Here is a 23,271-nt window from a genome sequence, read left to right as displayed (position 1 = left end):
TTTGGAGGTGGGACTAAAGTAACTGTAGACCCAAGTAAGTATTAACAAATAACTGACGTGAGTCTATGTTCCTCCAAATGTGTGCCTGTCCCCTTGATTCAGAAACATCTCACGGGCAGAGAATAGTTGTGGAACAAATTGTGCTCAACTGATTTCACTCAGATCCCCCCTACGTTCGTGTATATGTGTAGAAATCCGCTGCAATAGACAATAGACATTGGACAATAGGTGCAGGAGGAGGCCATTCGGCTCTTCGAGCCAGCACCGCCATTCAATGTGATTATGGCTGATCATCCCAAATCAGTACCCCGTTCCTGCCTTCTCCCCATATCCCCTGACTCCACTGTCTGTAGGAGCCCTATCTACTCGCTCTTGAAGGTATCAGGAGAACCGGCCTACATCGCCCTCTGAGGCAGAGAATTCCACAGACTCACCACTCTCCGTGTGAAGAAGTGTTTCCGCGTCTCCGTTCTAAATGGCTTACTCCTTATTCTTAAACTGTGGCCCCTGGTTCTGGACTCCCCCAACATCGGGAACATGTTTTCTGCCTCTAGCGTGTCCAACCCTTTAATAAGCTTATATGTATCAATAAGAATCCCTCTCATCCTTCTAAACTGCGGAGTTCACAAGTATATAATTTCGGCAGCTTCTACCCTGAACATGAAATGGTACATATTCTTCATGAAGTGTTTTTATGATAGAGATGAGCTGGTGTCAATGATAGAAGTTGCTGTCATCAGAGTCCAACCCGCTGGTGTTAATAGTTCAACAGATCCACTCAATATTCTTTATGCCAGGTCAGAAGTCGTCATTACTGGGACTGTTTTGTTTCCGTTTTTTAATTCCAGATGTATTTAGTTTCTTGAATACCAATCCCTTAAACAATATGGTGGAGATTCAAAATTAATCCCAGCTAATTCGACAATTTAATGATTGCTCGAGTGTGCCCAATTCTAGAGTTTATGATTAATAAGTACATTTTGGTTTATGAATAGAAATATTTAAATATAATTAGTGCATGTTTATCACCGTCTCTTCAAATAAGAGCATCTCAGACCAGGGGGAGTTATTGAAGTGGGATGCAGTACTGTGTGAATACTGGAGTGGGTAACCTTATCTTTGGAGGTGGGACTAAATTAACTGTGGATCCAAGTAAGTATTAACAAATAACTGACGCGAGTATATGTTCCTCCAATTGTGTGTCTCTCCCCTTGATACAGAAGCATCTCACGGGCTGAGAAGATTTGTGGATCAAATTGTGCTCTCCTGATTTCACCACATCCCTCTAAATTCATGTGCCTGGGGAGTAATCGGCTGTCAATTTGGCAGCTTGAATCCAGGACACGAAATAGTAACTGAAGTTATTCTTCTCGAAGTGTTTTATGTTAACCATGAGTGTCAATGGCAGAAGACACAATATTCACAGTTTAATCCATTGGTGTTAATAGTTCAACAGATCAACCCAATATTTTTAATCCCACGTCAAAAAGTGTCATCACTGGGACTATTTTGTTCTCTATTTTTAGTTCAAGATGTATTTAGTTTCTTGAATACCAACCCTCTAAACAATATGGTGGAGATTCTTATTCCATTCCAGCAATTTAACAATTGCGTTACTTTGTCCAATTTTACAGTTAATAGTTAATAAGAAACGTTTGGACTATGAACATAACATTTTTATTATAATTTGTGCATGTTCATCACCATCTCTTCTAATAAGAGCATTCTGCAGATAATTCAATTGATTCATACCAAGTATTCAAATACAACAGCCAATGTGTGTGATAATCTATTCACCTCAGACCAAGGGGAGTTATTGAAGTGGGATGCAGTACTGTGTGAATGATGGATTCGATGGCAAACTTATCTTTGGAGGTGGGACTAAATTAACTGTAGACCCAAGTAAGTATTAACAAATAACTGACGTGAGTCAATGTTCCTCCAAGTGTGTGTCTGCCCCCTTGATTCAGAAGCATCTCACGGGCTGAGAAGAGTTGTGGATCAAATTGTGCTCTCCTGGTTTCAATCAACTCCTTCCACGTTCATTTACCTGGGTAGAATCTCGCTGTCGTCTCTGTAGTTTGAATCTAGAACATGAAATCGTAACATATTATTCTGGAAGTGTTTTTATGATAAAGATGAACTAGTGTCAATGGTAGAAGTCATAATATTCAGTCAAACTCATTGGTATTAATAGTTCAACAGGTCCACTCAATATTTTTAATGCCTGGTCAGAAGTCATTATAACTGGGAATATTTTGTTCTCTTTTTTAAGTTCCAGATGTATTTAGTTTCTTGAAAACCAATACCTTAAACAAAATGGTGGAGATTTAAACTAAATTCCAGCTAGTTCTGCAGCTTTACGATTGCGCTACTGTGTTCAATTGTACAGTTAATGATCAATAAGAAACGTTTGGGTTATGAACAGAAATATTTTTAATATAATTAGTGCATGTTCATCACCGTCTCTTCAAATAAGAGCATTCTGTAGATAATTCAATTGAATGGTGCCAAGTATTTAAATACAACAGCCAATGTGTGTGATAATCTCCTAATCTCAGACCAGGGGGAGTTATTGAAGTGGGATGCAGTACTGTGTGAATGATGGAATGGGTTATAAACTTATCTTTGGAAGTGGGACTAAATTAACTGTAGACCCAAGTAAGTATTAACAAATAACTGACGTGAGTCTATGTTCCTCGAAATGTGTGTCTGTTCCCTTGATACAGAAGCATCTCACGGGCTGAGTATAGTTGTGGATCAAATTATACTCTCCTGATTTCACTCAGACCCCTCTATGTTCATGCAGCTGGGTAGGAACCTGCACCAATCTCGCCATCTTGAATCTAGTACATATTCATCTTGAAGTGGTTTTATGATAAAGGTGATCTAGTGTCAATGGTAGAAGGTACTATATTCACAGTTCAATACATTGGTGTTAATAGTTCAACAAATCCACACAAATATGTTTTATGCCTGGTCAGAAGTCATCATTACTGGGACTATTTTGTTCTCTTTTTTCAGTTCCAGGTGTATTTAGTTTCTTGAATACCAATCCCTTAAACAATATTGTGGCAATTCACAATTAATTCCATCTAGTTCGGCAACTGAACGATTACTCTACTGTGCCCAATTTTATAGTTAGTGATTAATACTAAAAAAAATCGTTGTGAACAGAAATGTATTTAATATAAATCGTGCATGTCCATCGTCTCTTCAAATAGAGGCATTCTGCTAATAATTCAATTGATCAATACCAAGTATTCAAATACAACAGCCAATGTGTGTGATCATCTGCTAATCTCAGACCAAGGGGAGTTATTGAAGTGGGATGCAGTACTGTGTGAATACTGGAGCGGGTGGCAAACTTATCTTTGGAGGTGGGACTAAATTAACTGTAGACCCAAGTAAGTATTAACAAATAACTGACGTGAGTCCATGTTCCTCCAAATGTGTGTTTGTTTCCTTGATTCAGAAGTATCTCATGGGCTGAGAATAGTTGTGTATCAAATTGTACTCGCCTTAGTTCACTCCGCTGAAATCTCTGTAACTTGAATCTAGAACATGTAATGGTAACGTATTCTTCGTGAAGTGTTTTTTATGAGAAAGATCAACTAGTGTCAATGGTAGAAGTTACTATATTCAGAGTCCAACTCAGTGGTGTTAATAGTTCAACAGATCCACTCAATATTCTTTATGCCAGGTCAGAAGTCATCTTTACTGGGACTATTTTCTGCCCGTTTTTAAGTACCAGATGTATTTAGTTTCTTGAATACCAATCCCTTAAACAATATGGTGGCGAATCAAAATAAATTCCAGCTAGTTCGGCAACTTAACGATTACGTTACTGTGCCCAATTTTATAGTTAATGATTAATATTTAAAAAAAATAAGTTATTAACAGAAATATTTTAACTATAATTCATGCATATTCATCGTCTCTTCAAATAAGAGCGTACTGCTGATAATTCAATTCATCAATACCAAATATTCAAATGCAACAGCCAATGTGTGTGATAATCTACGAATCTCAGCCCATGGGGAGTTATTGAAGTGGCATGCAGTACTGTGTGAATGATGGAGGGGGTAGGAATCTTATCTTTGGAGGTGGTACTAAATTAACTGTACACCCAAGTAAGTATTGACAAATAACTAACGTGAGTCTATGTTCCTCCCAATGTGTGTCTGTCCCCTTGATACAGAAGCATCTCACGGGCTGAGAAGAGATGTGGATCAGATTCTACTCTCCTTATTTCACTCAGACTCTTCTACGTTCGTGTATATGAGTAGAAATCCGCTGTAATAGACCATAGACTGCAGGAGTAGAAGGCCATTCGGCACTTCGAGCCAGCACCGCCATTCAATGTGATCATGGCTGATCATCCCCAATCAGTACCCCGTTCCTGCCTTCTCCCCATATCCCCTGACTTCGTTATTTTTAAGAGCCCTATCTAGCTCTCTCGAAAGTATCCAGGGAACCGGCCAACATCACCCTCTGAGGCAGAAAATTCCACAGACTCACAACTCTGTGTGTGAAAAAGTGTTTCCTCGTCTCCGTTCTAAATGGCTTACCCCTTATTCTTAAACTGTGGCCCCTGATTCTGGACTCCCCCAACATCGGGAATATGTTTCCTGCCTCTAGCGTGTCCAAACCCTTAATAATCTTATATGTTTCAATAAGATACCCTCTCATCCTTCTAAACTCCAGAGTTCACAAGTATATAATCTCTGCAGCTTGTACCAAGAACATGAAATGGTAACATATTCTTCTTGAAGAGTTTTTATGATAGACATGAGTTGGTGTCAATGTTAGAAGTTGCTGTCTTCAGAGTCCAACCCACTGGTGTTAATAGTTCAACAGATCCACTCAATATTCTTTATGCCAGGTCAGAAGTCATTATTACTGGGACTATTTTGTTTTCATTTTTAAGTTGCAGGTGTATTTAGTTTCGTGAATACCAATCCCTTAACGATTGCGCGAGTGTGCCCAATTCTATAGTTTATGATTAATAAGTAAATTTTGGTTTATGAACAGTAATATTTAAATATAATTAGTGCATGATCATCACCGTCTCATCAAATAAGAGCGTTCTGTAGACAATTTAATTGTTTGATACCAAGTATTCAAATACAACAGCCAATGTGTGTGATAATCTACTAATCTCAGACCAGGGGGAGTTATTGAAGTGGGATGCAGTACTGTGTGAATACTGGAGGGAGTAACATACATATCTTTGGAGGTGGGACGAACTTAACTGTAGACCCAAGTAAGTATTAAGAAATAACTGACGTGAGTCTATGTTCCTCCAAATGTGTGCCTGTCCCCTTGATTCAGAGGGATCTCACGTAGAAACATAGCAGCATAGAAAATAGGTGCAGGAGTAGGCCATTTGGCCCGTTGAGCCTGCACCGCCATTCAATATGATCATGGCTGATCATCCAACTCGGTATCCCGTACCTGCCTTCTCTCCATACCCCCTGATCCCTTTAGCCACAAGGGCCACATCTAACTCCCTCTTAAATATAGCCAATGAATTGGCCTCAACTACATTTTATGGCAGAGAATTCCAGAGATTCACCACTCTCTGTGTGAAAAATGTTTTTCTCATCTCGGTCCTAAAGGATTTCCCATTTATCCTTAAACTGTGACCCCTTATCCTGGACTCCCCCAACATCGGGAACAATCTTCCTGCATCTAGCCTGTCTAACCCCTTAAGAATTTTATAAGTTTCTATAACGGGCTGAGAATAGTTGTGGATAAAATTGTGCTCTCCTGATTTCGCTCACGGGCAAGGGTAGGATCTCGGCATCTTGAACCTAGAACATGAAATGGTAACATATTCTTCTTGAAGTGTTATTTGATGATAAAGATGAGCTGGTGTCAATGGGAGAAGTTACTATCTTCAGAATCCAACTCACTCGTGTTAATAGTTCAACAGATCCACTTAATCTGTTTTAATGCCAGCTCAGAAGACATTATTATTGGGACTATTTTGATCTCCTTTTTTAAATTCCAGATGTATTTAGTTTCTTGAATACCAATCCCTTAAACAATATGATTGCGATTCAAATTTAATTCCAGCTAGTTCGATAATTTAACGATTACACTGCTGTGCCCAATTTTATATTTAATGATAATTTAAATAATTGTGTTATGAACAGAAATATTTTTAATATAAATCGTGCATGTTCATCATCGTCTCTTCAACTAAGAGCGTTCTGCAGACAATTCAATTGATTTATACCAAGTATTCAAATACAACAGCCAATGTGTGTGTTATAATCTACTAGTCTCAGACCAAGGGGAGTTATTGAAGTGGGACGTAGTACTGTGTGAATAATATAGGGGGGAACAAACTCATCTTTGGAGGTGGGACTAAATTAACTGTAGACCCAAGTAAGTATTAACAAATAACTGTCGTGAGTCTATGTTCCTCCAAATGTGTGTCAGTCCCTTTGATACAGAGGGATCTCGCGGGCTGAGAATGGTTGTGGATCAAATTGTACTCTCCTGATTTCACTCGTGTACTAGGGTAGGAACCAGCTGTCATCTCGGGATCTTGAACCAAGAACATGAAATGGTTGCATATTCTTCGATTTTTTTCTTGAACTACTTTTTTGATGATAAAGATGAGCTGGTGTCAATGGGAGAAGTTACTACCTTCAGAATCCAACTCACTCGTGTTAACTCTAGAACAAGAGGTCACAGTTTAAAGATAAGGGGAAAATCTTTTAGGACCGAGATGAGGAAAACATTTTACACACAGAGTGGTGAATCTCTGGAACTCTCTGCCGCAGAGGGTAGTCGAGGCCAGTTCATTGGCTATATTTAAGAGGGAGTTAGATGTGGCCCTCGTGGCTAAGGGGATCAGGGGGTATGGAGAGAAGGCAGGTACGGGATGATCAGCCATGATCATATTGAATGGCGGTGCAGGCTCGAAGGGCCGAATAGCCTACTCCTGCACCTAATTTCTATGTTTCTATGTTTCTATGTTTCTAACAGTTCAACAGATCCACTTAATCTGTTTTAATGCCAGCTCAGAAGACATTATTAGTGGGACTCTTTTGTTCTCCTTTTTTAAGTTCCAGATGTATTTAGTTTCTTGAATACCAATCCCTTAAACAATACAGTGGTGATTCAAACTTAATTCCAGCTAGTTTGGCAACTAGACAATCGCGCTACTGTGCCGGACTGTACAGTTAATGGTTCTTGGGTCTTGGTTACTTGGTCCTCCAAAATATTCCAACTGGAATTTAAACTGGAGGTGGTGAAGGGAGGGATTAAGCCAGAAATGGTTATTGGGAAGAAAGTGCTACTTTAAATTTAGTTGCATCTGGTTAATAAGAAAAGTTTGGGCTATGGACAAAATATTTTTAATATAATTAGTGCATGTTTATCACCGTCTCATCATATAAGAGCATTCTGCAGACAAGTCAATTGATTGGTGCCAAATATTCAAATACAACAGCCAATGTGTGTGATAATCTGCTAATCTCAGAGCAGGGGGGGGGGGGGTTATTGACGTGGGATGCAGTACTGTGTGAATGCTGGAACGGGTAGGAAACTTATCTTTGGAGGTGGGACTAGATTAACTGTAGACCCAAGTAAGTATTAACAAATAACTGACGTGAGTCTATGTTCCTCCAAATGTGTGTTTGCCCCTTTGATTCAGAAGCATCTCACGGACTGAAAAGAGTTGTGGATCAAATTGTGCCCTCCTGATTTCAATCAGATTCTTCTACGTTCGTGTATATGGGTAGAAATCCGCTCTAACAGACAATAGACAATAGACAACAGGTGCAGGGGTAGGCCATTCGGCCCTTCGAGCCAGCACCGCCATTCAATGTGATTATGGCTGATCATCCATAATCAGTACCCCGTTCCTGCCTTCTCCCCATATATCCTGCCTCCACTATCATTAATAGTCCCTATCTAGCTCTCTCCCTTGAAAGTTTCCAGGGAACTTACCTCCACCGCCCACTGAGGCAGAGAATTCCACAGACTCACAACTCTCTGTGAGAAAAAGAGTTTCCTCGTCTCTGTTCTAAATGGCTTAATCCTTATTCTTAAACTGTGTGGCCCCTGGTTCTGGACTCACACAAAATCGGGAACATGTTTCCTGCCTCTAGCGTGTCCAACCCCTTAATAATCTTATATGATTCAATAAGATCCCCTCTCATCCTTCTAAACTCCAGGGTTCACAAGTATATAATCTCGGAAGCTTGTACCAAGAATATGAAATGGTACATATTCGTCTTAAAGAGTTTTTATGATAAAGATGAGCTGGTGTCAATGATAGAAGTGACTGTCTTCAGAATCCAACCCACTGGTATTAATATTCCAACAGATCCACTCAATATTCTTTATGCCACGTCAGAAGTCATTATTACTGGGACTATTTTGATCTCTTTTTTTAAGTTCCAGATGTATTTAGTGTCTTGAATACCAATCCCTTAAACAATATGGTGGAGATTCAAAATACGTTCCAGGTACTCCGGCAATTTAACGATTGCACTACTGTGCCCAATGTTATAGTTCATGATTAATAAGTATATTTTGGCTTATGAATATAAATATATAAATATAATTAGTGCATGTTCATCACCGTCTCTTCAAATAAGAGCATTCTGCAGACAATTCAATTGAATGATGCCAAGTATTCAAATACAACAGCAATATATGAGGTTACATAAATATGTGAGACCACACCTGGAGTATTGCGTACAGTTTTGGTCTCCAAATCTGAGGAAGGACATTATTGCCATAGAGGGAGTGAAGAGAAGGTTCACCAGACTGATTCCTGGGATGTCAGGACTGTCTTATGAAGAAAGACTGGATAGACTTGGTTTATACTCTCCATAATTTAGGAGATTGAGAGGGGATCTTATAGAAAATTACAAAATTCTTAAGGGGTTGGACAGGCTAGATGCAGGAAGATTGCTCCGGATGTTGGGGAAGTCCAGGACAATGGGTCACAGCTTAAGGATAAGGGGGAAATTCTTTAAAACTGAGATGAGAAGAACTTTTTTTCACACAGAGAGTGGTGAATCTCTGGAACTCTCTGCCACAGAGGGTAGTTGAGGCCAGTTAATTGGTTATATTTAAGAGTTAGATGTGGCCCTTGTGGCTAAGGGGATCAGAGGGTATGGAGAGAAGGCAGGTACGGGATACTGAGTTGGATGATCAGCCATGATCATATTGAATGGCGGTGCAGGCTCGAAGGGCCGAATGGCCTACTGCTGCACCTAATTTCTATGTTTTTATGTTTCTATAAGATGCTAATCTCAGACGAAGGGGGGTTATTGAAGTGGGATGCAGTACTGTGTGAATGATGGAGTGGGTAACCCTAAATTTGGAGGTGGGACTAAATTAACTGTAGACCCAAGTAAGTATTAACAAATAACTGACGTGAGTCTATGTTCCTCCTAATGTGTGCATGTCCCCTTGACGCAGAAGCATCTCACGGGCTGAGAACAGTTGTGGATAAAATTGTACTATCCTTAGTTCACTCCGCTGTCATCTCTGTAGCTTGAATCTAGAACATGTAATGGTAACATATTCTTCTTGAAGCGTTTTCAAGATAAATGTGAAATAATGTCAATGTAGAAGTAACAATATTCAGAGTCCAACTCATTGGTGTTAATAGTTCAACAGATCCACTCAATATTTTTAATGCCAGGTCAGAAGTCGTCGTTACTGAGACTATTGTGTTCTCGTTTTTAAATTCCAGATGTATTTAGTTTCTTGAATACCAATCCCTTAAACAATATGGTGGACATTCAAAATTAATTCCAGCTAGTTCGGCAACTTAACGATTAAGCTACTGTGCCTAATTTTATAGTTCATGATGAATATTTTACAAATGTGTTATGAGCAGAAATATTTTTAATATCATTCGTGCATGTTAATAGTCTCTTCAAATAAGAGCATACTGCTGATAATTCAATTGATTAATACCAAGTATTCAAATACAACAGCCAATGTGTGTGATCATCTGCTAATCTCAGACCAGGGGGGGAGTTATTGATGTGGGACGCAGTACTGTGTGAATGCTGGAGTGGGTAACACACTTATCTTTGGAGGTGGGACTAAATTAACTGTAGACCCAAGTAAGTATTGACTAATAACTGTCGTGAGTCTATGTTCCTCCAAATGTGTGTCTGTCCCCTTGATGCAGAAGCATCTCACGGGCTGAGAATAGTTGTGGATCAAACTTTACTCCTGATTTCACTCATGTACTAGGATAGTCATCTCGGCATCTTGAACCTAGAACATGAAATGGTAACATATTCTTCTTGAAGTGCTTTTTATGATAAAGATGAGCTGGTGTCAATGGGAGAAGTTGCTATCTTCAGAGTCCAACCCAGAGGTATTAATAGTTCAACAGATCCACTCAATGTGTTTTATGCCAGGTTAGAAGTCATCATTACTGGGACTATTTTGGTCTCATTTTTAAGTTCCAGATGCATTTAATTTCTTAAATACCAATCCCTTAAACAATATGGTGGAGATTCGAAATTAATTCTAGCTAGTTCGGCAATTTCAAGATTGCCCTACTGTGCCTGCTGTGATTGTGTGCAGTTTTGGTCCCCTAATTTGAGGAAGGACATTCTTGCTATTGAGGGAGCCCAGCGTAGGTTTACAAGGTTAATTCCCGGGATGGCGGGACTGTCATACGCTGAGAGAATGGAGCAGCTGGGCTTGTACACTCTGGAGTTTAGAAGGATGAGAGGTGATCTTATTGAAACATATAAGATTGTTAAGGGTTTGGACACGCTGGAGGCAGGAAACATGTTCCCGGTGTTGGGGGAGTCCAGAACCAGGGGCCACAGTTTAAGAATAAGGGGTAAGCCATTTCGAACGGAGACGAGGAAACACTTTTTCTCACAGAGAGTTGTGAGTCTGTGGAATTATCTGCCTCAGAGGGCGGTGGAGGCCGGTTCTCTGGATGCTTTCAAGAGAGAGCTGCATAGGGCTCTTAAAGATAACGGAGTCAGGGGATATGGGGAGAAGGCAGGAACGGGGTACTGATTGGGGATGATCAGCCATGAACACAATGAATGGCGGTACTGGCTCAAAGGGCCGAATAGCCTCCTCCTGCACCTATGTCTATTGTCTATTGTGCCCAATGTTATAATAAATGGTTAATAAGAAAAGTTTGGGCTATGAACAGAAATATTTGTTATATAATTAGTGCATGTTGATCACCGCCTCATCAAATAAGAGCATTTTGCAGACAATTCAATTGATTGATGCCAAGTATTCAAATACAACAGCCAATGTGTGTGATAATTTACTAATCTCAGACCAAGGGGGGTTATTGAAGTGGGATGCAGTACTGTGTGAATGTTGGAGGGGGTTACACACTTATCTTTGGAAGTGGGTCGAAATTAACTGTAGACCCAAGTAAGTATTTACAAATACATAATGAGTGTATAACATATGTTGAGCGTTTGATGGCACTGGGCCCGTACAGGCTGGAGTTTAGAAGGACGAGGGGACACCTCATTTAAACTTACCGATTAGTGAAAGGCTTGGGTAGAGTGGATGTAGAGAGGATATTTCCTCTAGTTGAAGAGTCCAGGACCATAGGTCAAAGCCTCAGAATTGAAGGAGGTTCCTTTAGCAAGGAAATGAGGAGGAATATCTTTAGTCAGAAGATGATGAACCTGTGGAATTTCTGACACAGAAGGTCGTGGAGTCCAAGTCAATGGATAATCTTAAGGCATGGATAGATAGCTTCTTGATCAGTACGAGTGTCAGGGGCTATGGGTGAAGGCAGGAGAATGGGGTTAGGAGGGAAGGATAGATCAGCCAAGATTGAATGACAAAGTGATGGGCCGAATGGCCAAATTCTGTTCCTATCACTTAAGACCTCATGACATAATTGTCCCCGCAAATGTGTGCATGTTTCCTTTCCCCGTGTATTGTACTCATTAATTCCCAGATATATTCAGTCACCAAGACTCTGACTGGAGAAAGGGTAACAATACTTGGAATTATGATCAGGGTGCAACTGCAGATGCTGGTTTATATCGAATGTAGATACTAAATGTGGAGGATAGGCTCTGATCACAGTGAATGGCGGTGCTGGCTCGAAGGGCCGAATGGCCTGCATGTATTGCCTATCGTCTATTGTCTATTAAAATGCTGGAGTAACTCGGCGGGTCAGGCAGCATCTCTTGAGAGAAGGAACGGGTGACGTTTAAGGGCCGTCGCCTATTCCGTCTCTCCAGAGATGCTGCCTGAACTGCCGAGATACCTCAGCATTTTGTGTCTAACTTCGGGACTATCAGTGACAGGAGTTCGGTTCAATTCCTGAAACTGTTCACCGCCGTTAAGTGAGAAAATGTTTGAATTGGGGAACGTTCGCAGGGAAAGAATTTGTCACGATTTCTCAGGGTTAGCAGAATAGGTTTTTGTCACGACTCCTCTTACTGTGTGGGTAATACACAGAAGATCATATTTGGCGCAGGGACCAAGCTGACGGTACTACCAAGTACGTTCAATTGTATTTCATGATTAAACATTGGAAAGGTGATAGCATATCTTCCCTTCAAACTTTAGAAACATAGAAACATAGAAAATAGGTGCAGGGGGAGGCCATTCGGCCCTTCGAGCCAGCACCGCCATTCATTGTGATCATGGCTGATCGTCCCCAATCAATAACCCGTGCCTGCCTTCTCCCCACATCCCTTGATTCCACCACCCCCTAGTGTATCTAACTCTCTTTCAAATCCATCCAGTGATTTGGCCTCCACTGCCCTCTGTGGCAGGGAATTCCACAATTTCACAACTCTCTGGGTGAAAACGTTTTTTTCTCACCTCAGTCTTAAATGGTCTCCCCTTTATTCTAAGTGGCTTCCCCTTTATTCTTATTGAACTCCCCTTATTAAACCTCCTTCAACGTTCAACCTTTACCAATTCATGTAATGATATCCCAAATGTTTTTCGCACCTCTTGCCAAATCCATTTGCAATCAGCGGTTTGTTAGATTTGATAAATCTAAGAGGCATTGGAGGCGAACTGTCAATACAAGGTGGTCAAAAGGGCCGTTGGCGCATTGTCCGAGTCCGTCAGTCCGAGTATTGGGTGCCGAAGAACATAGAAACATAGAAATAAAGTTGGTGCAGGAGTAGAGGCCATTCGGCCCTTCGAGCCTGCACCGCCATTCACCATGATCAAGGCTGATCATCCAACTCAGTATCCCGTACCTGCCTTCTCTCCATACCCCCTGATCCCTTTAGCCACAAGGGCCACATCTAACTCCCTCTTAAATATAGCCAATGAACTGTGGCCTCAACTACCTTCTGTGGCAGAGAGTTCCAGAGATTCACCAGACTCTGTGTGAAATAAACACTAATAATTTAATAAATATAGAGCAATATTCCTAATTTGACAAATGTAGAACGGGTTTCTGGCCATTGCCAGTGCTTGAATTCAGTTGAAGGTTTTGGTAGCGGGACGTCATGCTGTGTGAATGATCGAACCAAGATAATATTTGGAGCTGGGACCAAACTAACCGTGCGGCCACGTGAGTGAACTTCAATGCTCTCTACATGCGGCTAATGGTGACTAAAATGTGTGTGTGTGTGTGTGTGTGTGTGTGTGTGTGTGTGTGTGTGTGTGTGTGTGTGTGTGTGTGTGTGTGTGTGTGTGTGTGTGTGTGTGTGTGTGTGTGTGTGTGTGTGTGTGTGTGTGTGTGTGTGTGTGTGTGTGTGTGTGTGTGTGTGTGTGTGTGTGTGTGTGTGTGTATATATTACTAGCCCGGTTGCTGTAGGGGATAGGTTTTTGTCATGACTCCCCTTACTGTGTGGGCAACGCACGGGAGATCATATTTGGTGCAGGGACCAAGCTGACGGTAGTACCAAGTAAGTTCAATTGCATTCCTTGATTAAACATTGGAAAGGTGATTGCATATCCTCCTTTCAAACCTTAAGCTTCCTTCATGCAATTCAATGCAATGACATCCCAAATATTCTTCGCACCACTGGCCAAATCCATTTGCAATCAGCGGTTTGTTTGATTTGATGATGAATCTAAGAGGCATTGGAGTCGAACAGTCAATACAAGGTGGCCAAATGGCTTTTGACACACTGGCCTTCATCAGTCCGAGTATCGAGCATCGAGTATCGAAGAAGACACAAATATCTAGATTGACTCAGCGGGTCAGGGCGCCATCTCCGGACATAATGAACGGGTGACGTTTCGGATCGAGACCCTCCTTCAGACCCGAAATGTCACCCATCCATTGTCTCCAGAGATGTTGCCCGATCCGCTGAGTTACTCCAGCTTTTTGTGTCAATATCTGAACGCTGCAATTTCTTAATCCCCAAAGTCCAGGGTCAAAATGCTGTGGAGAATGTTGGAACCATTCAGATGGTCTGGTCAACATTTACCAGAGGGGAAACAAAGCTGAAATGTCCAATCACTTGTTGATGTTTTAATAGCCAAGCGAGGTGGGAAGATGAGTTCACATTATGACGCACAGTACTATTACATGAGTAAAATATATGTTAAGTTAATTAGGTGACCTATTCACAGATGAGAATAGTTCACCTTGAATAAGGGTTAGAAGAAACATAGAAACATAGAAAATAGGTGCAGGATGAGGCCATTCGGCCCTTCGAGCCTGCACCGCCATTCAATATGATCATGGCTGATCGTCCCCAATCAATAACCCGTGCCTGCCTTCTCCCCATAATCCCTTAACTACACTAGCCCCCAGAGCTCTATCTAACTCTCTCTTAAATCCATCCAGTGACTTGGCCTCCATTGCCCTCTGTGGCAGGGAACTCCACAAATTCTCAACTCTCTGGGTGAAAAAGTTTTTTTCTCACCTCAGTCTTAAATGACCTCCCATTTATTCTAAGACTGTGTGGCCCCTGGTTCTGGACTCGCACAACATTGGGAACATCTTTCCTGCATCTAGCTTGTCCAGTCCTTTTATAATTTTATATGTTTCTATAAGATCCATCCTCATCCTTCTAAACTCAAGGCCTAGTCTTTTCAATCTTTCCTCATATGACAGTCCCGCCATCCCAGGGATCAATCTGGTGAACCTACGCTGCACTGCCTCAATCACAAGGATGTCCTTCCTCAAATTAGGAGACCAAAACTGTACACAATGCTCCAGATGTGGTCTCACCAGAGCCCTATACAACTGCAGAAGAAAGGCAGGGTAGGGCAGGGAGTATTTTGTCAAAGGGCTGAGCACTGTGTGAATGATGGAACTAACAAGCTAATATTTGGAGGTGGAACCAGAGTGAGTGTTGAACCCAGTAAGTGCTGGCATTTCTCATATTTATTCCACTTTGGTGATGACCATTAGTTAGAGCAAGGGTGCGTGTAGGATTGGGGATGGACAGTAGACAATAGACATCTGACAATAGGTGCAGGAATAGGCCATTCGGCCCTTCGAGCCAGCACCGCCTTTCAATGTGATCATGTCTGATCATCCAATTCAGTATCCTGTACCTGCCTTCTCTCCATACCCCCTGATCCCTTTAGCCACAAGGGCCACATCTAACTCCTTCTTAAATATAGCCAATGAACTGTGGCCTCAACTACTTTCTGCGGCAGAGACTTCCACAGATTCATGTTTTTCTCATCTCGGTCCTGACTTCCCCCTTATCATTAAACTGATTTCCCCCTTATCCTTCAACTGTGACCCCTTGTTCTGGACTTCCCCCAACATCGGGAACAATCTTACTGCATCTAGCTTGTCCAACCCCTCAAGAATTTTGTAAGTTTCTATAGGAACCCCCTCAATCTTCTAGATTCTAGCGAGTACAAGCCGAGTCTATCCAGAAGACTAGGTTTTTGTTGTGCCTTTCCTTACTGTGTGGGTTATGGGCAGACGATCATCTTTGGTGCAGGAAGCAAGCTAACAGTAATACCAAGTAAGTTCAACTGTATCCCATAAGTAGGAGAGAGATTAGAAGGGTCTCGACCCGAAACGTCACCCACTCCTCTCGAGAAATGTCGCCTGGCCTGCTGAGTTACTCCAGGATTTTTGTGTCTATTTTTGAGAGATTTGGAGCGTTCACCATCAACGTTAAACCTTGGGCCACTCATGTAATACTTTTCTCGCGAATGGAATTCAGATACTTGTTAGAAACATAGAAACATAGAAAATAGGTGTAGGAGTAGGCCATTCGGCCCTTCGAGCCTGCACCGCCATTCAATATGATCATGGCTGATCATCCAACTCAGTATCCTGTACCTACCTTCTCTCCTTACCCCTTGATCCCTTTAGCCACAAGGGCCACATCTCACTCACTCTTAAATATAGCCAATGAACTGTGGCCTCAACTACCTTCTGTGGCAGAGAGTTCCAGAGATTCACTACTCTCTGTGTGAATTTCTTTTTCTCATCTCTGTCCTAAAAGACTTCCCCCTTATCCTTAAACTGTGACCCCTTGTCCTGGACTTCCCCAACATCGGGAACAATCATCCTGCATCTAGCCTGTCGAACCCCTTAAGAATTTTGTAAGTTTCTATAAGATCCCCCCTCAATCTTCTAAATTCCAGCGAGTACAAGCCGAGTCTATCGAGAAGACTAGGTTTTTGTTGTGTCTTCCATTACTGTGTGGGCTCGGGACAGCAGATCATCTTTGGTGCAGGAAGCAAGCTAACAGTAATACCAAGTAAGTTCAACTGTATCCCGTAGGTAGGAGAGAGATTAGAAGGGTCTCGACCCGAAACGTCACCCATTCCTTCTCTCGAGAGATGCTGCCTGTCCTGCTGAGTTACTCCAGGATTTTGTTTCTATCTCCGAGAGATTTGGAGCGTTCACCGTCAATGTTAAACCTCGGGAAACTCATGTAATAATTTTCCCGTGTATGAAATGCAGATACTGGTTCATGGACACAAAGTGCTGGAGTAACTCAGCGGGTCAGGCAGAATCTCTGGGGAACATGGATAGGCTCGAGAACCTTAGTCACAGAGTGATACAGCGTGGATGCTGGCCCTTCGGCCCAACATGTCCCAGCTACACTGCAAAAGGATTTGAGTATAGGAGCAGGGAGGTTCTACTGCAGTTGTACAGGGTCTTGGTGAGACCACACCTGGAGTATTGCGTACAGTTTTGGTCTCCAAATCTGAGGAAGGACATTATTGCCATATAGGGAGTGCAGAGAAGGTTCACCAGACTGATTCCTGGAATGTCAGGACTGTCTTATGAAGAAAGACTGGATAGACTTGGTTTATACTCTCTAGAATTTAGGAGATTGAGAGGGGATCTTATAGAAACTTACAAAATTCTTAAGGGGTTGGACAGGCTAGATGCAGGAAGATCGTTCCCGATGTTGGGGAAGTCCAGGACAAGGGGTCACAGGTTAAGGATAAGGAGAAAATCCTTTAAAACCGAGATGAGAAGAACTTTTTTTCACACAGAGAGTGGTGAATCTGTGGAATCCTCTGCCACAGAAGGTAGTTGAGGCTATATTTAAGAGGGAGTTAGGTGTGGTCCTTGTGGCTAAAGGGGTATGGAGAGAAGGCAGGGATGGGATACTGAGTTGGATGATCAGCCATGAGCATATTGAATGGCGGTGCAGGCTCGAAGGGCCGAATGGCCTCTACTCCTGCACCTATTTTCTATGTTTCTATCACTAAACGTTTTTCTCTTAAGAAAACTGATTGGTCAATTACTCGTCTCAATTAACTGAAATAATAAAATATGAGATGAATATTTGACCAGGGGCCACATAGACAACAGGGGCACTGTGCCGAGTTCTTGTTAAGGGGTAAACTACTGTGTTGATGCTGGAGGATTTGGGAAAATTATATTTGGTGGAGGCACCAAGCTCGTTGTTAATCCTGGTAAGATATCACAAGGTTACACAAATAACCTGGCCAATTACTTTACAGTACAATGAGGCGTTTATATATATATATATATATATATATATATATATATATATATATATATATATATCGCATTAGCATTATATCTATTGTGTATTGATCAGTTAGACTTTTCTTATTTGTCTTTCAATCCATCTACCTGTCTACCCTATTGTGCTGTATCTGAGATGTTTATCTAATATGTGTGTGTGTGTGTGTGTGTGTGTGTGTGTGTGTGTGTGTGTGTGTGTGTGTGTGTGTGTGTGTGTGTGTGTGTGTGTGTGTGTGTGTGTGTGTGTGTGTGTGTGTGTGTGTGTGTGTGTGTGTGTGTGTGTGTGTGTGTGTGTGTGCGTGTGTACGTGTGTGTGTGTGCGTGCGTGTGTGCGTGTGTGCGTGCGTGTGTGTGCGTGTGTGTGTGTGTGTGTGTGTGTGTGTGTGTGTGTGTGTGTGTGTGTGTGTGTGTGTGTGTGTGTGTGTGTGTGTGTGTGTGTGTGTGTGTGTGTGTGTGTGTGTGTGTGTGTGTGTGTGTGTGTGTGTGTGTGGTGTGTGTGTGTGTGTGTGTGTGTGTGTGTGTGTGTGTGTGTGTGTGTGTGTGTGTGTGTGTGCGTGTACGTGTGTGTGTGTGTGTGTGTGCGTGTGTGTGTGTTACTAGTCAACTAACATTAATAAATTAACAAATATAGAGCAAAGCAAATCACAATTATATAAATTATAAAGCAAATTATAAATTAGCATAATATAATATCACCAATATTTGAGGCGGGTTTGAATCTGCCTGTATTTGACGTTATGTTTTAAATCAAAAATAACATTTTATAAAAGGGAACATGGGCAGACGGTCAAAACAATGTTCCCAATGTGAAATAGTAAGAATAAGGAGTAAACCATTTAGAACAGAGACGAGGAAACACTTTTTCTCACAGAGAGTTGTGAGTCTGTGGAATTCTCTGCCTCAGAGGGCGGTGGAGGCCGGTTCTCTGGATACTTTCAAGAGAGAGCTAGATAGGGCTCTTAAAGATAGCGGAGTCAGGGGATATGGGGAGAAGGCAGGAACGGGGTATTGATTGGGGATGATCAGCCATGATCACATTGAATGGTGGTGCTGGCTCGAAAGGCCGAATGGCCTCCTTCTGCATCTATTGTCTATTGTCTATTGAAAAATGTCAAAGTACCGAAGTCATAACCTTCCCCAGTTGCACTAGCCCCACCTGCCCGAGTTTGGTCTTCGAGCCAGCACCGCCATTCAATGTGATCATGGCTGATCATCCCCAATCAGTACCCCGTTACTGCCTTCTCCCCAAATCCGCTACCTTCAAGAGCCCTATCTAGCTCTCCCTTGAAAGTGTCCAGTGAACTGCCCTCTGAGGCAGAGAATTCCACCCAACCTGTCGAGGTCACCCTGCATCCTCACAGCATCCTCCTCACAGTTCACACTGCCACCCAGCTCTGTGCCACCTGCTAATGTTACTTTGAATCCCTTCATCCAAATCATTGATGTATATTGTAAATAGCTGGGGCCCAGCACCGAGCCTTGCGGTACCCCACTAGTCATTGCCTGCCATTCTGAAAGGGACCCGTTAATCCCTACTCTTTATTTCCTGTCTGCCAACCAATTTTCTATCCATATCAACACTCTACCCCCAATACCACGTGCCCTTATTTTGCTCACTAATCTCCTATGTTGGACCTTATCAAAAGCAAAATCATTAGACTGCCAATTAGATCTAGTGCATCATCAATACTAATGGACCTATTTGTTATATGGGATCGATTTATTGTTTGGAATGAAATAACTTCCCAAGAGGAAATATTCCTAATTTGACAAATGTAGAACGGTTTTCTGGCCATTGCCATTGCATGAATCCAGTTGAAGGTTTTTGTAGTGGGACGTCATGCTGTGTGTATGATCAAACCAAGATAATATTTGGATCAGGGACCAAACTCACCGTGCGACCACGTGAGTGAACCTCAATGTTCTCTACCTTCGGCTAATGGTGCTTAAAGTGTTGCTGAGACTAAAGTGATCCCCTCGGTAACATTGATATGCTGGTGAAGAATAACTAAGGTGAATCGAGGACCAGGGGACATAGGTTTAAGGTGAAGGGGAAAAGATGTAAAAGGAATCCGTGGGGTAACTTTTTCCATACAAAGGGTGGTGGGTTTCTGGAGTATGGTGTACAGTTTTGGTCGCCTAATTATAGGAAGGATGTCAACAAACTAGAGAGAGTACAGAGGAGATTTACTAGAATGTTGCCTGGGTTTCAGCAACTAAGTTACAGAGAAAGGTTGAACACGTTAGGGCTTTATTCTTTGGAGCGCAGAAGGTTAAGGGGGGACTTGATAGAGGTTTTTAAAATGATGAGAGGGATAGACAGAGTTGACGTGGAAAAGCTTTTCCCACTGAGAGGAGGGAAGATTCAAACAAGGGGACATGACTTGAGAATTAAGGGACTGAAGTTTAGGGGTAACATGAGGGGGAACTTCTTTACTCAGAGAGTGGTAGCTGTGTGGAATGAGCTTCCAGCGAAGGTGGTGGAGGCAGGTTCGTTTTTATCATTTAAAAATAAATTGGATAGTTATATGGACGGGAAGGGAATGGAAGGTTATGGTCTGAGCGCAGGTATATGGGACATGGGGAGAATATGTGTTCGGCACGGACTAGAAGGGTCGAGATGGCCTGTTTCCGTGCTGTAATTGTTATATGGTTATATGGTGCATTTAACAAGTTGCCAGAGGAGGTAGTTGAGGCAGCGACTATCCCAACGTTAAACAAACAGTTAGCCAGGTGCATGGATTGGACGGTTTTGGAGGGTTCTGGGCCAAACGTGGCTAGGTAGGACTAATGCAGCTGGGACATGTTGGCCGGTGTGGCCAAATTGAGCCGAGGGGCCTGTTTCCATGCTTTAGACTCTATGACTATGATTCTACCTCAATTATGAAATCCTGTTTAGTTCAATTCAATGTCTGAGAATCGGGCTGACGTGGGTGATGATGTTGGTACTTCCTGAGTTCTTGTGAGGAGATGGGTCACTGTGTGGCTTTGGAGGGAACGATAAATTAGTATTTGGAAGCGGCACCAATCTTATCATCGTCCCCGGTAAGAATTCAATATTGGTTTCTCGAATTAATTGAGACATTTTGGTCAAATCAATATTCGAGCAGAAAAAATAGAACTGACCAAAATTAAACCAAATATCCTTGTCAATAATTCTAAAGTTTGTATGCTTTGGATTCAAATTGATAGGGTTTTTTTAATATAACGCGTGCAGTAGTTAGCAGTTTCTTTGAGAGTCACAGTCATACAGCCTGGAGAGAGGTCCTTCAGGCCAACTTGCCTATGCCGGCCAACATGCCCCATCTATACCAGTCCAACCTGCCTGCATTTGGCCCACGTCCCTATAGCCCAATCCTACCCATGGTCCATCAGTAGAACTGACGGTAGATTCGGTATATAGCATGCAGTTTGGGTTTCTGCATTGATATGTAACGCTGTGTGCTTGTTGCCAACAATATAATATTCGGAGCTGGGACCAAACTCATCGTTCGACCCCGTGAGTATATGCAGTATTAGACTCCAGGGTGTTCTGTCGATAACTATCATAAGTTCATTTTGGGTTGATGTCGTCAATAGTTTTGAGATCATGTGAAGAAGAATCGCTCCATTAGAAATAGGATGGATGTGAGCAAATGTCGGCCCCATATAACCATATAACAATTACAACACGGAAACAGGCCATCTCGGCCCTTCTAGTCCATGCCGAACACTTATTCACCCCTAGTCCCATCTACCTGCACTCAGACCATAACCCTCCATTCCTTTCCCATCCATATACCTATATAACATATGAAATTGTTAAGGGCTTGGACACGATAGAGGCAGGAAACATTTTCCCGATGTTGGGCGAGTCCAGAACCAGGGGCCACAGTTTAAGAATAAGGAGTAAGCCATTTAGAACGGAGACGAGGAAACACTTTTTCTCACAGAGAGTGCTGAGTCTGTGGTGAGGCAGGTTCTCTGGATGCTTTCAAGAGATAGATGGATAGGGCCCTTAAAAATAGCAGAGTCAGGGGATATGGAGAGAAGGCAGGAATTGTGGATGAGCAGCAACGATCACATTGAATGGCGGTGCTGGCTCGAAGGGCCGAATGGCCTATCCTTGCGCCTATTGTCTATTGTCTATTGTCTATTGTGCCCAATGTTATAATAAATGGTTAATAAGAAAAGTTTGAGTTATGAACAGAAATATTTTTAATATAATTAGTGCATGTCCATTATCTCTTCAAATAAGAGCGTTCTGCAGATAATTCAATTCAATGAACCGGGGGTCACAGTTTAAGAATAAGTGCTAGGCCATTTCGGACTGAAAGAGGAACAGCGTTTCCCCCCAGTAAGTAGTTGTGAATCCGTGGAATTCTCTGCCGCAGAAGACAGTGGAGGCCAATTCACCGGATGTTTTCAAGAGAGAGTGAGATTTGGCTCTTAGGGCTAAAGAATGTGCGAAAAATGCAGGAACGGGGTACTGTTTTTAGATGATCAGCCATGATCAATTCATGCTGGCTCGAAGGGTCGAATGGCCTACTCCTGCACCTATTGTCTATGATAATATTGAATGGCGGTGCTGGCTCGAAGGACCGAATGGCCTAATCCAGCACCTATTGTCTATGTTTCTATGTGTCTTTAAAAATTATCCTGTACATCTCTTTGACAATTTTCTCGTTTCACCTTAAAGCTAAGCCCTGTAGTCTTTGACATTTCCAGCCATGGGGAAAAGGGTTATGAATGTCAATGCCTTTCATCATTGTATATACTTAGATAATCCATCCAAATTTACCACTTTAAGTCGCAAGAGGAAATAATCACATTGAAAGAACATTTAAAAATTAGATTGAATTTCCTAGTCGAAAAATGAATCTACTGAATCGCTTTGTTTGGGTGGGTCAGTTTTTGTAGAGGAGATGGGCACTGTGTGAATGTTGCAAACAAGTTAATATTTGGAAGCGGAACGAGAGTAACTGTTCAACCTAGTAAGTCTTCACGTTTTCATTGTGTCTTCCCTGTGGCGATAACATTGTTATATTTGAGCTTTCAGTATAGATTGGAGATTTGAGTAGATGGATGGATGGATGGATGGATGGATAGATGGATGGATGGATGGATGGATGGATGGATGGATGGATGGATGGATGGATGGATGGATGGATGGATGGATGGATGGATGGATGGATGGATGGATGGATGGATGGATGGATGGGCATGTGGATATATGCGTGTGCGTGTGTGTGTGTGTGTGTGTGTGTGTGTGTGTGTGTGTGTGTGTGTGTGTGTGTGTGTGTGTGTGTGTGTGTGTGTGTGTGTGTGTGTGTGTGTGTGTGTGTGTGTGTGTGTGTGTGTGTGTGTGTGTGTGTGTGTGGTGTGTGTGTATG

General features: G+C 42.1%; 1 long non-coding RNA gene across 4 annotated transcripts in view; it reads left to right on the top strand.

Moving 5' to 3' along the window:
- Positions 1 to 23,271, top strand: part of LOC129716150 (uncharacterized) — a 125,305-nt gene that overhangs the window by 74,972 nt on the left and 27,062 nt on the right. The window contains exon 1 of one of the 4 annotated variants that reach the window (XR_008726599.1): positions 10,072 to 10,109. The exons of the other annotated variants lie outside the window; for them this stretch is intronic. This is a non-coding gene — a long non-coding RNA (uncharacterized LOC129716150). Of the gene's footprint in view, positions 1 to 10,071; positions 10,110 to 23,271 lie in introns of those variants that run through there. 4 annotated transcript variants of the gene reach the window in all.

This window comes from Leucoraja erinacea, unplaced genomic scaffold (assembly GCF_028641065.1).
Source record: "Leucoraja erinacea ecotype New England unplaced genomic scaffold, Leri_hhj_1 Leri_174S, whole genome shotgun sequence".
Classification (NCBI taxonomy): Eukaryota; Metazoa; Chordata; class Chondrichthyes; order Rajiformes; family Rajidae; genus Leucoraja; species Leucoraja erinaceus.
Note: the sequence above shows the minus strand (reverse complement) of the source record. Positions and strands in the feature narration are given on the sequence as shown.